At 31.2% G+C, this 15,979-nt stretch overlaps 1 long non-coding RNA gene across 1 annotated transcript in view; it reads right to left on the reverse strand.

The window, feature by feature from the left end:
* Positions 1-6,487, reverse strand: part of LOC107441746 (uncharacterized) — a 7,536-nt gene extending 1,049 nt beyond the window's left edge. The window contains exons 1-4 of the long non-coding RNA XR_006226373.2: positions 6,463-6,487; positions 4,723-4,752; positions 1,534-1,548; positions 75-92 (exon numbers count right to left, since the gene is read on the reverse strand). This is a non-coding gene — a long non-coding RNA (uncharacterized lncRNA). The remainder of the gene's footprint in view (positions 1-74; positions 93-1,533; positions 1,549-4,722; positions 4,753-6,462) is intronic.
* Positions 6,488-15,979: the final 9,492 nt, after the last annotated feature.

A 15,979-nucleotide genomic window follows, 5' to 3' on the forward strand; every position in this document is an offset into this window, starting at 1 on the left:
ATATATATATATATATATATATAGATTTTGCTATCAAGACTTATAGATCAGAAGAAGGGAAAAAACCAACTTACTCTAACTAAAAACTTAAGCTGCGGAAGAAAAAAATTAAAAACGCTAAACTTTCAATTATTATTAAATAGATAATATATAAGTATATAAATATAAACTCAATTCTGCCATAAAAAGCCATATCTTTACATATAATAATATTAAAAATTTGTGTGTATGTGTGTGTATACCGGATTGCGGTTAAACGGAAATTCAACCTCAAGCTGAATGAGTACAATTGAAAACTACATACGAAGCCCGATTTTCGATTTTTAATCACATTTTTAAATTTGGAGACATTTCAGAATTGGAATTTTCTCATTGGCTTAGCGGGAGCCATTGATTCAAAATAAGCCATAGACGATTCAGTATGGTTAAATATATTAAATATAACACCACTGGTGTTAACTTATAGCTCTAATCAAATAAGTTGTTTATTGCGCGTTCTGCAATTGTTAATTATTTTTTATTCGTCATGCCAGGTTATCTGAAAGTTCAACGTGATCGGGCTAGCATAAGCAGACTACGTCACCTGGTTCTGGAAACATCATGCTCAGGAGACACGCCCTTAATTCTCCGTGGAGGGAATCGTTCACCCCTTTTATTAGCACGGTGACCTACGCCAGACTTCGAGCACTTTAAGGTAGAACAGTTTAACGAGGACCGATACAGTGCACCCTCGATCCCTTCACATTCAGATCAAAGTGGTCACCCACCTGCTCACTGGTCAGTAATGCTTGACTTTGAGGATCTATTGTTAACCGCGTTTTATGAGTGCTGCTTTTTACATTATGGTTTCCCCGGGTTCAAATAATGCATCCTATAAGGTGAGTCCCACACTGACAGTGCAAGCGTGAAGCGATAGGCATTCGGGTGAATAGAATAATTCCTATGCGTTTGCATTAACATGCGCACATTATCTCTGCGCATCCTAATGCAAAAATATTGGAATTTGCATCTCACTTCTTGCTTGCTGTTTTATCGTCTTAGAAATTGAGTTAATCTCATTTTTTGAAGTCTGACCCCGCCAAATCCAAAGTTAAATTTGACAGATAAAGACCGAACTTCAAATATTATAACGCTTACTTGCAAAGAGAAAGGCCAAATAAAATAAAATATGCTAATGAGATTATTGAATTAAGAATATATTGCTTTTTGTATTTTGTTCAGTATATTTGTTTTGTATATTTGTTCAGTATATTTGTTTTGTATATTTGAAAGTAGCAAGGGAGTATGTATGAAAAGTATATTTGAAAAAGTCTTAGGGCCATTCTGACGGAATGTGACAAAAATCGCTTATGAGAAAGAGTACCTGATGGGAGATTTTTGTGTGGGTAAATGTTTTTCACTGATAAATTTCTCATTTGCATTCAGTGTGAACGGTCCCTTAAAAATGTGTCTGTGTTCGTGTTGGGCTGAGCCCGTCTTATTTATAGTAGATGTTCGACTAAATACTAGTGAAATAAAAAATGTTTTTCTTACCCCATTTGAGACTTTCTGTAAAAAAGGAAAAAAAAACAGGATCAATTGTAAATTCGACCTTTATATTTATCGAAAAATAAAATAAAATTACCGTCATGCAATGTAACAAATCCAATAACAGGTAGTAGTAGTATAGTAATTTATTTACGTCGCACTAGAAAGGCACGCATACCTGCCAACTTGTACCCATTTAGCGTAAAATTTTATTTCTATATTTTAAGTGGTAGTAAAATGTATATTTTCTATTTAGTCCTTGCATCTTTAAACTTAATTTATAATTTCTTTGACCACTACTATTTAAAAAAAATTAAGCATATATATTAAGAAGTAATGCTGTTGCAATAATTACAAGTGGGGAAGACTCCCTTTGCACTCCCTCGGCTACCGGGGGGAGGCGTGGGAGTGCCTCCTCCCTGTAATTAATGTTTATACTTTTTTTTATTATCTTTAATATCAATTTTCGACTTATTTTATATAACCCAGATAATTTTTTTCAATTGTACATACTGAGATTTAACCTTACGTTAAGCACAGCACCTTTCTTTTTCATAAACTCGATGAAGGAGCACATATCCGACTAGGAATAGGTTCTTCGAAAATACTTGAATAGTTATTTTTGATAGTCATAATGAGCTCTTTCAAAATAAAGCGTACGTTTCTACCCCAAATTGTAATTTAAATTCCATTTTACTACTACTGGGGAAAATCATCCTCAAAAGGATTAAATGTTGGCAGGTATGCAATAGGCTAGCGCTTAGCAAACCCGTGTTCTTCCTATTTATTTTTTTCAAAAAGAAAGAAAATGGTAGTAGTGTCCCATACGGAGCCCTGAAGTCTCATAGTTTTCCCTTTTCAATTTAATACTTCGAGGGAACAGATACCCCTCGCAAAGATTCTCTCACAGAAATAATTTTAAAAAAAAAATATTTGAGAAGTAAATGTTTTCGCATGCTCTTTATGAAAATTAAAAAAAAATTTTTCTTTTATGAGGACGGTGGTCAGCTTACTATCTTATTTTATAATCGTGGTTGAACAGCCGACCCAATTTCGGGTTTACGACTACAAATGCTTAACTCCACAGCTTTATAATTTTGAACCCAATCCAGAAGACAAGGGAACTGCTGGAGGAAGAATTGCGCGAAATTTGCATTCGTAGAGGACTTTTTGATGGAACTAACCCGCATTTGCGTTACATCGAGAATAAAACCACGAAAACCTTCCACGGTTAGCCTGACGTCAAGGGGACTCTAATGCATGATCTATATACCACCATATATGGCAGTACTTTTACTTTCGTTACTTGTACCGCCGGTACAAGTAAAAAGTACGTACTTTTACTTGTACTTCGTTACTTTTTAAATTTAGTACTTTTACTTGTACTTTCGTTACTTTTTTAGGGAAAAAGTACAAGTATTTGTAACGGAAATATCGAANAATGTAACAAATCCAATAACAGGTAGTAGTAGTATAGTAATTTATTTACGTCGCACTAGAAAGGCACGCATACCTGCCAACTTGTACCCATTTAGCGTAAAATTTTATTTCTATATTTTAAGTGGTAGTAAAATGTATATGTTCTATTTAGTCCTTGCATCTTTAAACTTAATTTATAATTTCTTTGACCACCACTATTTTAAAAAAAATTAAGCATATATATTAAGAAGTAATGCTGTTGCAATAATTACAAGTGGGGGAAGACTCCCTCGGCTACCGGTAATTAGTGTTTATACTTTTTTTTTATTATCTTGAATATCAATTTTCGACTTATTTTATATAAACAAGATAATTTTTTTCAGTTGTACATACTGAGATTTAACCTTACGTTAAGCACAGCACCTTCCTTCCCTTCCTTTTTCATAAACTCGATGAAGGAGCACATATCCGACTAGGATAGGTACTTCGAAAATACTTGAATAGTTAGTTGTGATAGTCATCATGAGCTCCTTCAAAATAAAGCGTACGTTTCTGCCCCAAATTGTAATTTAAATTCCATTTTTCTACTACTGGGGAAAATCATCCTCGAAGGGAATTTAATGTTGGCAGATATGCAATAGGCTAGCGCTTAGCAATCACGTGTTCTTCTTATTTATTTTTTTTAAAAAGAAAGAAAATGGTAGTAGTGTCCCATACGGAGCCCTGAAGTCTCATAGTTTTCCCTTTTCAATTTAATACTTCGAGGGAACAAATACCCCTCGCAAAGAGTCTCTGATAGAAATAATTTAAAAAAAAAAATATTTGAGAAGTAAATGTTTTCGCATGCTCTTTATGAAAATTTAAAAATTTTTTTTTTCTGAGGACGGTGGTCAGCTTACTATTTTATTTTATAATCGTGGTTGAACAGCCGACCCAATTTTGGGTTTACGACTACAAATGTTTAACTCCACAGCTTTATAATTGTGAACCCAATCCAGAAGACAAGGGAACTCCTGGATCATATATTGGGAGAAATTTTGCTTTCGTGGAGGACTTTTTGATAGAACTAACCAGCGTATGTGTTACACGGAGAGGAAAACCACGAATAGACTGACGGCAAGGGGCCTCTAATTCATGATCAGTCTCCTATAGAGGATATTTAACGTCAGCACTGTGGTCGGTGCGAGCAGGACGGATTATGTGCGATATAGTTTTTTTTTTATTTTTAAATTTCTAAATTTCAGTATAAAAACAAATGTAAAACTATATTTTTAATGTTTGAAACATTTGCAATGCCCGGATGCAAAGGAAAGAGAAACTGTGATTTGAATATTTCAGATATAATTTGTTTCAAGTATTTGTATTCTAGAGATGGCAACTCGAAGTTTAAGATCTTTGTACTTAACATTGGGAAATGGCCAATAAGTAACCAAACGTGTTTAAAATTTCGATAGCATTTAAAAAAATGTGTATTTATTACATCGTTCGTATATGTAATTTAATTATTAAATCGAGGTTGTCAATGTCGATTTAAATCAAAAGCTATAATTTGACCAAATAATTTGCTACCGAGTTAAAGATTTGAGAAGAAATACCTGCTAATGCAGGGAAAATTGCAACATTTAATTTAAAAAATATTTAGGTAATTTTTAAAAAAAATTTGTTTTAGATTTTTTTAAATTTGCTTTATTTAAAAAAAAATTTTCTTTGCAATTTTTATTGATAAAGCGTACACAAATTTTTACAAACGTACACAAAATAAAGTCAAATACTCACATCTAGAAGACCAACGACGGCAAGCCGTAACTGCAAAAAGGAATGAATCAATATACACACATATATATATATAGATAGATAGATGTATAAAATAAATAATAATACTAAGTTTGTTAAAGAGCCATTTAATACATTATCTGGTAAAAATAAGAAAGTGGTAGCAAATATATGTCTAAAAATTTGTTTAATTTATGAATATGATTGGTTTGTCTTATTTACTTGTTAACCACAACAGATTTAATTCTCAAATATAAATGATAAATTTCTCTCATTTACTTTTAAAATAGGATATGAGTTCATGCGCCCAACTGGTTTACTTTTTAAATAATCTACGCAGACCACTTGTAAAATACATTGATTGATTGATTGATATGAGTGGAATCTCGGTGTTAAGCGCGAAGCGCTTCTAACCGATTCATCTATATTGTTTTGGCATTTAGTCCAGAGGTCATATACAGTTCAAAGTTCTAAGTTAGGATCAGATAATAAGTCCATGATGAGGTGAGGCATGAGTTGATTCAGTATAGTTCGTTCACCAGGAGTTGGCACTTGGCTCCACCTCCTCGGACGCAGAGTTCATTTCAGCACGGGGGAGAAAGAGGAAAAACATTTCCCCGCTTGAAATCGATATAACCTCTAATGCGCGCAAAGCCTCCACACGGTTTTTTTTATAGGTAGTCCAATCAGACCATTATGAAGGCAAACCAGTTTACAAAAGAGCCCTTCAATACAAAATCTAGTAAAAATAAAAAAGTGATAGCAAATATATGTCTAAAAATTTGTTTAATTTTTGAATATGATTAGTTTGTCTTATTTACTTGTCTACCACTACAAATTCAATTCTCAAATATATATGACAAATTCCTCTCAGTCACTTTTAAAATAGAATTTGGTTTCATGCGATCAAACTGTTCACTTTTTAAATAGCCTAAGTTTGCGCAGACTACTTATAAGAAACCGAGTGGAGGCTTTCTGATGTAGAAGGTGATGGCCAAACACAAACAGTAAATTCTTTTTCAGTCATTTTCTTCGCTTTGTCATCAGCTATTACACCTTTCGTTATTCTAGCTAATTTATATTTAAAAACTTTTCCCCAGCAAAATATCTCAAAAAGAACAAACTATTCAATAAAAAGAGAGAAATATCAACAAGTTTATGAAATAAAATGCACATGTTCAAAATATGCACATGAAGATTGCAAAATAAATATTTTTGTCATACGATCGCCAAATAGCAGCCTTGTTCCCATCCTTCTCCCCAAAATAGCGAAATAGTATCATCCGAAACCACGTGATGAAGGCGGAGCCAAGTGCCAACTCCTGGTGAACGAACTATAGTACATCAGTTGTATGGGGAATTCCCCTGGATTAAAGTTGTGAGAAGATGCAGTACGTCTTGGTCCTTCAGCAAGTCTTTAAGTTCACTGATGAGGCTAACAAGTCTGTGGGCTGTATTGTAAAATACAGTGTGGAGGCCTTCTTATATAGGAGGTGGTGGTTAAACATGCTGAGTTTTATTCAAATTTTTACGTTGTATGAGTATCTAAACTAGATACATAGGGTAAGTGCGGAGAAGTCATTAGATAAATTATTTAATCCATTGTTATTTACATATAGATAAGTATGTTACATGAAGATTTTTAATTTTTTTTTTTTATCGTAAGTGGTGCAAAGTTTTCTGTTCTGAAGGGTAGAATTTGTTTGTAAATGCAACGATTCATCTGACGAAATTCATACTTACCCCTTTTGGTATTGCCTAAAATATATTAAGTAAAGTGGACATGGGTTACGTGTTAGTTAAAAAAAGAAAATGAAAAAAAAACATTGTATGTCTAATATTTTACGTTTTTTTCCCTTCTTTTTAAGTTACATTAGTTCAAAGTAAAAATTACGTACGGCTTAAGAGATTAAAAAACTCTATTCTAAGAGCTTTTATTTTAAACATAAATTTTTTTTACTGTGGAATTCTGTTTTAGCAGTCAGGAATTTAATTAAGAGTCATTGGTTTTAAACTTCAGACTAGGTGTGATAGTTATATTTTTTGATAGGCTTGAATTTTATTTATATCAAAGTAGGTTATGAAAATTGAATATTACGCAAGTTTTAACCCCTAAAGCAATATTCCCTCCCCTGTAGAAAGTTTAAAACTTCAAAGTAATTCAAGGTCGTTTCTTTAAAAGTGTTTTAATTGGTTTATCTAAAGAAAGTAACAGCACACTAAAGTTTTGTTTTGTTATGTTAGAGTATATCGCTGTTTTCCATCGCCTTCGTTTCCATGAGGCATTCTTGCTTTTCATAGTTATGTTCTATCAAATGCAGTGAAAAATTCGGTTATTGTCGTTTACTGATATCTATGTTAAACAACAGCACCCTAATGATTTCTATACTGAATATAAAGCTCACTATTATGATAAGTTCTGTGATCCGGAACTTTCCTGAGTTATAGATGCTTTCAGCAGATATAGATAGACATCAAACTTTCAGATTAGTCATTCGGTATCTTCCAATAATTCGCACTCTGCTGAAGACTGTTTCGCATGGAAGAACGACGTCGTCTTTCTGCTGTCAAACTAGCTCGAAACACATTCCGCAGTAAACCACTTCACTTTTGTGTAATACAGAACATCAGAGTTTTCAGATTGCACGGTTTGAAGAAAATATCGGAATTGCCTGTGAGTAAGCCCACGAAATCGAATCGTATTAACAAGCTTCACTGCTGCATCAAGGACATTTTTCATATTCAATGCAGATTTACACAGAGCATCTTGGTGCATAACACAATGTAGAAAAATAACGTTATTCCCGGGTTAGTTCTGATTAAAGAGTCCAAGGAATCCAGATTTTTGCCTGCCATATTTTGTGCCCCATCAGTCGAAATATTACATATTTTTGCTATGGCCACTTTCAAAGTTAAAAACCCTTCCTGAAACTCACGAAAAATATCACATCCCGTGGTAGTTCCCTTTAACGAGAGCATGCACGCCAGTTCCATTGTAATTTCAAAGTTCTTATCAAGACCTCTTATAAATAACACTAATTAAGCAGTATCAATTATACCATAAATTATGATCAAGATTTAAATTGTGCAATTTTTCCCTCTAAGTGTGATGTCAAATTTTTATCAATGGCTTTGATTCTAGAAGTCACCGTTTTTCGCGATTAGCTTACAGCCTCAAAATTATTTTTCATGTCTGGACATAAGACATCACAAACTTGGAGCATACATTGTATAACAAACTCCCCACCCCATCACAGAGAGATTTATTATTTTTAGCAATATTGTATGTAGCAATGTAACTTGCATGGGTATCTGCTTCTTGGACACAGTTTCTTGAAAAAAGTTTGTCGGCCTGATAATTCTTCAACACGTTGAGCGCCACGTCAGCCATCGGTGGCTGACACTGGACTTTCCATTTAGGCCACGTCAGCCACCGGTGGCTGACACTGAAATTACATTTAAGCCGCGTCAACCACCGGTGGCTGACACTGAAATTACATTTAGGCTGCGTCAACCACCGGTGGTTGACACTGACCTTTCACATAGGCCGCGAAAAACAGCTGGCTGACAGCGTATAACATGATATAGAACTATAAAATTTACTCTCTTTCTATAAAATTTACTCTCTTTATAAAATTTACTCTCTTCTATTCAAAATTTACTTAAATATTGTGATTCTTGTTTTAATAAATTCAATTTAGTAGATTTATATCCACCACTATTTCCAAACAATTCGTAATCTTATATAATTCACCACTTTTCTCAGATATGTCATGCTAAATCTTTTAAAAGCTGGAAAAGTCTGTCTAATATTAGCAAATTTAGGTGTAGTTATTTACCGTTGTGGCCTGACGGGCAAGACATGTAAAATTAGAGTGGCACTCAACGTGTTAAGAAAACTTCCTGCATTTTATCTTCTTTCACATTCAGACATTGCTTCGTAGTTGGCATTCTTGTGCTTAACTGTAAAATGACGGTTAATGTTGTATTTTTTAAATACTGCTACAGCTTTATTGCCGGTAAGACATACTGGTTTAGCTTTTACAACTGTAAAAAAATGTTTCCAAAACAATTAATCATTGAACGCATGGCACTCTGAATCAACTTTGCTTTTTCTAGTAGCTATTTTGGGGTTAAAATTTTTTGTAAATATCTCAAAAAAGCACTAGACATTTTATATATTAAATAATTTCATCATTACTTACAGTGACGTTACATGGGTGCAATCTTTCCATACGCAATAAATAATGTCTAGATTTTATTTTATAAATATAATAATATTTATAATAATAATATTTTATGATAATAATCTAAATTTTATTTTAGTGAACTTAATAATAATCATTTTTTGTTATACTCATTATATTTTAAAGTAAAAATAATTTCCAAAAATAGTTAGAGAAAATTAAAGTGCTTTTTAAATTATAATAACATAGCAATATAATTTAACTTCGTATTTTCGTTTTCGTAAGTTTAAAATTTATCTATAATTACAAAAAAAATTTCATTCTGACTACTTAAACATTTTCGTTTTAGTTACATGTGAGTAAAAAAGTTCTCTAATTATTTATGATTTATGTGCTGTAAAAGTAACTTACCTCCAATAAACCTGAAACAATAATTTAATTAATAATAGAAATCAAAAATTATTCATAGTTGTCAAGTAATCTGAATTTTATGTTCGATTGAGTTGTTTCTTAGAAATTATTTTGAAAATTGATTGAATAAGTTCCTAGAAATAACTTTAAAAATTAATTGAATAGTCCCTCAAAAATGAGATTGATTCTAGGTAACTAACAAATCAAACGCGCTTCTATACTTCAGTAAGAACGCTTCATCAGTTGATTCTCTTCATCATCTATTTGCGCTTCTATTTTCAGATATTGTAATCTAACAAACTTCTTACGAAAACATTTAAAATCAAATTTTGAAAAATGCCTGTAAGTGTAAGTAAAGTACATTTGAATTCGCTACTCGCTTTATATATTACGTTTTGATTTTTATTCCATTCTTTTGATTTTTATTCTTTTGATATTTATTTTTTTTTACTTTTATTTTTGCTTGATTGTTTTACTTTGAATTTTTTGTTTTATAAGTTATATTTTCGTTTCAATTTTTTGTGCTCCTCACACTATTGCATTGATATGTTTTGCTTTGGCTTTATTAATACAATTTTAGAAAACACTGTTTTTTGGTGGATATAATCGTGTGAGCTGATAACGAGATTATATCTTTTCCTTATTTTATTTTTTTCCCTAATTTTTTTTCTTCTTTGAATTGTGAATTTTTTAAAATTTATTTAATGAGTTTGTGTATTTGCAGCTTATTTGTAGTAAATAAAACTTTTTTTTTTCTTAATGTTTTTCGTCAATATCTCTTTTCTATGGTTTTATTGGATGGTTCAATTGGATGCCAATTGCTCCGAACACGCCAAAATAATTTTTTAAAAAAAACTGTAAATAACTACAAACTAAATTTTGAAAATATTTGACTATTTTTGTATAACGTCTGAAAAATTCAGGTTGCTAATTTTAGTTAAATATTTTTATAAGGTTAAGCTTTTCTTGCAAGATAGATAATTAGATTTCCAATCCAACAAATATAATTTTTACTTGACATATTTAACTTTTGACAAACAGCAGGACAGCAGCAAGATCCAGAATAAGTTCGACAGATAATTGGAACGGGTATGCAAGAAGAAATGAAAATGTTTGATCAACAAATAATAATTTACTATTACATGATAGATTTGAAAAGAGAAAACCAAAAATATCTTTCAACTACTTTTGTTTGATAACGCGTGGTATCCTGAAGAAATAACTGATAACTGAAACAGAGATTTGAAGGCAAAGTGCATTAGATAATATATTAATACTGGCAGTAGTAATTATTACTGAAAAAAAGAGTGAGGAAATCTTGTATGAAAAAAATACCCATGCTCCATTAAATGTCAGATCAATTAAAAACTACCTAAACTTGATTTTCAAACTGTCACTTAGTTATGCGAAGAAATAATCCAATAATAAACGATGGATGCTTGAGTTTAACCATTTTATATTTATTGTTCATTTCTAACAGTACTTTATACAAATACATTACTGAGACAATCTTGCTTTTTTTCCATTTTTTTATAGCACAGCATCTCAGTGTTTTTTCATCCATTATTTTATCTTTCAATAACACATAAAGTTATCATTAAATACAGTTATTTTAGCTTATTTGAAGGGGAAGATCTATATTGCTGACTCAATAAAAAGGAAGGATGTGATTTCTAACAGCATTTATACGCAATTTTAGAAATTTTTTCTTGAAAATGGGATGAGGTCCATTAGTTTTTCTTCTCCACGTGTCAGTAGATATAGTTACCTACAAGATGTTAAAGTAATTTTTTTTGAAACGAGGCTGTTTTGAGATAAGCTAGAATAGTTGATAAATTGTATATACTAAACGATATTTTTTAATACTTTTTTTGTTGAAACGATGTTGTTTTGAGATAAGCTAGAATGTTTGTTAGATTGTATATACTAAACGATATTTTTTAAAATGAAATGGAGATTTTGTGTTTGTTGAATGTTTGATGGACTGTATATACTAAAAGCTACAATAACCCAGGAAAGTACTGAATTACAGAGGTTGTCCCAATAGCGAACTTTAATATTCAGTTAAAAATTATTGGGGTGCTGTTGTGTAACCAATATATTTAGGGCAGAAAAACTGAATTTTTCACCAACTTTGACTGAGCGAAACTCAGAAAAGCAACAATGTACCATGAAAATGAGTGCATCTCCATAGCTAGGCAGATGTATACTAATAATTTAGTATGGTAAAAGTTTGCAGTTGCATGTTATAAAGCCTTAAATGAACCCCTAAAAACATACTTAATATCTAACTTCTACAGAAATGACCTTATCTACTAGTGTGGGAAATGTTTCATAGGAGCTAAAACTTGCAAAATGTTTATTATTCATTACTTACTTCAATTTAAAAATAGCGAGTTATGAGTTCAGCGAGTTCAATATAAATTATGAGTCTTAACCCCTTGGGGACGGGTGATTCAGAAAAGCATTCGTACAAAATCAGAATCAGGATGTAATTAAATAAAAAACAGTAACTTAAATGTAGCCGTTTCTAATTTGGCAGACTTACTTTGCTTTTATTTTAATTATTGTTAGTTTAATCATACATATAATCAATGTTAATTCAAAGTACAACTAAATAGTTTTATTTTGAACAAAGTAATGGTGAATAAAATAAATCAAATAATTATAACTCCGCCCACAAATAAACTGCTAAAGAATTATTTTGATTACCAGTTTTATCTTTTTACCCTGGTTGATACGGTTTCATGCTGTCACGTATTTGTGACAGTCGGCGCGAAAGGGTTAAGAAGCATCAAGTAAGACAAAAGAAATTGTGCCTAGTACAAATGGTTCAGTTGAATTCTTAATGATAGTATTGTTAAATTAACAACAATATCGCCTGTGAATATACCTTCAACTTGAACTGTCGTTGAAAAAGGTTTAAAAAGTGGTAGTAAAATAGCAATTAAGTTTGGAAGAATTTTCTTAAGACAAAACTAGGGATCCACTTTCTGCAAGCGATTTAATAAAATTGCAGAATAATGACAATTACGCCTACTCTTTAAAAGAGTCGTCACGAGCTAAATTATAAGTAGTGGTGGAAAAATTATTAAAATGAAACATACAAAAATAAAAAATACTTAAATTTTGTTACCACTGGAAAATATTTTTTCATAAACTGGACTATTAAGACGCAATTAAACAACAAATAGACCTTATCAACATATTTTTAATTAGATAATTGATTCGTCGTGGCAGTTTTATACATATTTTTTTGAACCTTTAAACGTTAAGATATAACACGTCAAAGCGCTAATGTTTATTAGAAACATTATATTAGAAATAGTTTTTTTAGTATTAGACTAAAAAAACTATTTCTCAATAACCGTAAAGTTGGCAGCTATACGCGAATCAGGGCTGAAAATCTATTTATCAAGACGAAAATGAGCAAGAAACTAATACTAAAGACATTTTATTTCATTCTAAATTTTTTCTCCCGAAAAATAACATTTCTCTTACTACATAATCATACCTGCCAACTTTTACGAATTAGGCGTAAAATTGTATTTCTATATTTAAATTGGTATTAAAATGTGTGCTTCCTATTAGTTTTTGCATTTATAAACTTAATTAATAATTTTTTTGATCCAACACTATTTGTAAAATAATTAAGCATATATATAAATTTGTAACACATTTTCAATGATTGGCATAAACTTCTTCAAAGTACGGTGTATGTTTCTGCCTAAAATTGTAATTTCAATACCATATTGCTACCATTGGGGAAATTAATTCTTGTAAGGATTAAAAGTTGGCACGTATGCATATTGTTAAATGCTTCAGCGAATAGAACGCATTTACTCTTATCCGTCTTGCTTTTATCCCGGCAATAATTTTATCCTGATTACTTAACAGTAATTATTTGTACTCTTAAAATCATAGAAATTCAGAATACTATTCTAAAACAATGTTTGTCGAACTTATCTCTCTCCTGAGCTGCTGTACTGATTTTAAATCTTTTTCTGAACTAGCAACCAAAACAAGTGACGATTTTTTTCTCTCATTAAATCTTACATTTGATTTGTCATATTTGTGGTGGAATCTTGGTTAGCTAACTGGAACGTCAACGGTAAGTACAGGAAATGTACCCGTGAAGTACTAGTAGTTAGCACTCAATTAGCGGTTTGGCGATCACTGCTCTTCTTGTGCCTGGGTTCTCTACAACTTAGAATTGTAAGTAAACTGGAAATTTCGTAATTCTGTATTGTTTTATCCGAAGTGTTGAAAGCATAAAATTTTATACATATTACAGGATATAAAACATTAACTTTACATACCAGGTTTATCATTATCTGAAAACCAAATAAATTAAAAATTTTCACAAAACGGGAAATTGCTTAATTTTATCATATCAATAGTCTCATTAGTTATTTTTAATGAAATGTTGAACTTATCGGAGAGGATAGACTAATTGTTAAAGAGTATTAGATTGCTTATTTTTTATATTGTTAATAGTCTCCTTTATGAACCTCTTGGTTTATGGCAGTTGATGTGATTTTTACAAAAAACCCTAGAGTAGTAATTCTATCTTATGAATATTCTTTCTATATTTTTTAATGAAGCGCTGAGCATATGGTTGTTTATGGATATGATTTTTCACAAAATCTTAGATTATTAATTTTATGTTAATATTCTTTTTATTTCATTATTTTATTTTATTTTATGAAACGCTGAGTTTATAGCAGTTGATATTCATAATTTGTCACAGAATCTCAGCTTATCAATCCTTTCTTATCAATAGCCTATTTTTTCAATTAAGCTTTTAGTGGATAGCAAATGATAGACCTTATTGCAGGCTATTAGGTTGCTTATTTTTAGACTGAAATGCTCAGTTAAGTGTATAGAATTGTAACAGGATATTAGATAGCTTAATTCTATTTTATCATTCTATTTTTTTTCATGAAACATTGAGTTTAAAGGAAATGATTGACTTAAGCTATTACAGGAATTAATAATTAACAGTACTTACCAGCCGCAACTGCAAATGAAATACATTTTAAATAAATTATGTTATGAATTAATTTTACAACATACATGAATTATATTATATGATATATATAATTAATTGTGTAATAACTTTATTATAAATTAGGTAATTGGGTTGAGTTGTGTTAAAATAGGTTTAGGAAAGATAGGCAGGCATCCCCTCCATTTCTATTTGATCCATTTTGTAAATGAAACTAATTTACAAATGGGCGTATAGTTGGGAAATGTCGACAAACAAATGGCTCTAGGCAACACAAAATTACGAACCATAGGGACCGTTTCCATGCACCGTTCCTTAGCAAAGCTACCAGCTTTATACTATTTTCAACAAAATTTCTTCTAGGTTTATGTTTTAATGCAGAGATACCAACTTGCAACGCTTTGTAAAACTATATTTTCTAGTGGTAACGAAATTTAAGTTATTTTTAGTTAAGTATTTTTCCTTTCTGGAAATTTATTTACTACTGCATATAAAAAAAATGGAGGCATGCTATGAAATGCGCAACTTTGTAGCAGCAGCTCCCCAAATCCTCTTACGGTGTCTTAATAAATAGAATTAGGTAACTCACTACTCATTACCACTGGAAATTTTTTTCTTCTTAAGTTTGTTAAAACTTTTGAAATGAATACCCCGTAACTTTTTATGATGGTTTGAATACCTTAAATAAATTCATTTTTCTACCGAATAATATTAAGAACTTTTTTTATTTACATTCTCCCAACGTTTTAGAAAAAATAAAAGTTTTCAATTTTGTATATGCATTAGTCTCAGTCGCCCTAGGGCTTAACTCAGATGAAAGAATAAAGTGTTCACCTCGTGGACGGGGACTCCGAATCACCCCTTATCAAGTCAAGTCGCCACATATCAAGTCAGTTATCTCATACCTTTTAGGGTCGCTGCCTAATGTTAATTAATTGGTAATTTTTAGTGTGGTGAGCAACCCAGAAACGAGTGGCATTCACTAGGACCTGGGCCATCACTTTAACAGAGCCACTGACTTAGTAACTAGTCTTTTAACTACAAGTATTACTGCTTTTCTTTTGATAATTCAATTTTCAGCTTATATTCTTCATCTTTCCTCATTTTCATCTTCATTTTGATCTTACGTTTTCAGTTCTGTGTACGTATATAGCATGTAAATATTATCTATTAATCTCGTTTTATTTAGTATATATACAGAGATGCCGATTGGTTCGGGCAAGGCAGAATACTTTAAAATGCGGTAGAAAACTTGAAACTAACATTTGCAGATTTTAGGTTATTTTTGTTGACTTTTTAAAAGGCTCAACATGGCTTAGTTGTTCTTTCTTTCTTTCTTTAACCCCTTGGGGACGGATGATTCAGGAAAGCATTCGTACAAAATCAGAATCAAGTTGTAATTAAATAAAAAACGGTAACTTAAATGTAGTCATTGCTAATTTGACAGACTTACTTTGCTTTTACTTTAATTATTGTTAGTTTAATCATATATATAATCAATGTCAATTCAAAGTATAACTATATAGTTTTATTTTGAACAAAGTAATGGTGAATTAAATAAATCAAACAATTATAACTCCGCCCACAAATAGACTGCTAAAGAAATACTTTGATTACCAGTTTTATATTTTTACCCTGCTTGAAAGTGAGAGGA

The sequence above is a fragment of the Parasteatoda tepidariorum genome, chromosome 9, assembly GCF_043381705.1.
Source record: "Parasteatoda tepidariorum isolate YZ-2023 chromosome 9, CAS_Ptep_4.0, whole genome shotgun sequence".
Classification (NCBI taxonomy): Eukaryota; Metazoa; Arthropoda; class Arachnida; order Araneae; family Theridiidae; genus Parasteatoda; species Parasteatoda tepidariorum.